At 60.9% G+C, this 343-nt stretch overlaps 1 protein-coding gene across 1 annotated transcript in view; it reads right to left on the bottom strand.

Annotated features, from left to right (window-relative positions):
• CCDC120 (coiled-coil domain containing 120) overlaps positions 1–343 on the bottom strand; it is a 9,549-nt gene that overhangs the window by 6,277 nt on the left and 2,929 nt on the right. The window lies entirely within an intron of this gene.

The raw sequence follows: 343 nt of genomic DNA, 5'->3' as shown, positions 1-343 counted from the left end.
GGGGCCCCCAGCCTGACTCCTCTCTCAGGGACCCCATGTGTCTGGTCTCCCAGCCCCGCTCCTCCCATCCTTCAGCCCTTCTCCCCCTTCCAGGGAAACCAGGAAGGGGGGCGGGAAATCATGGGGACAGTTTGGGAGTGCCCCTGAGGGGTAGGATCCGATGGGGTGGGGCTAGCTAGGGAAGACCATATAAGGGCAAAGGGGCCAGGCTTAACTGAAGAGGTCAATATAAGGGCAGGGGGAGGTGGTGGGAGGACCAGGAGAGTTTGGGGGTGTTGAGAGTTCTGGGCATATCCTGGGGGGGTGGTAGGGGCAGGGAGTGTCTTAATAGGGAGTGTCACTG

This window comes from Alligator sinensis, unplaced genomic scaffold (genome assembly GCF_000455745.1).
Source record: "Alligator sinensis unplaced genomic scaffold, ASM45574v1 scaffold137_1, whole genome shotgun sequence".
NCBI classification, from domain to species: domain Eukaryota; kingdom Metazoa; phylum Chordata; order Crocodylia; family Alligatoridae; genus Alligator; species Alligator sinensis.
Note: the sequence above shows the minus strand (reverse complement) of the source record. Positions and strands in the feature narration are given on the sequence as shown.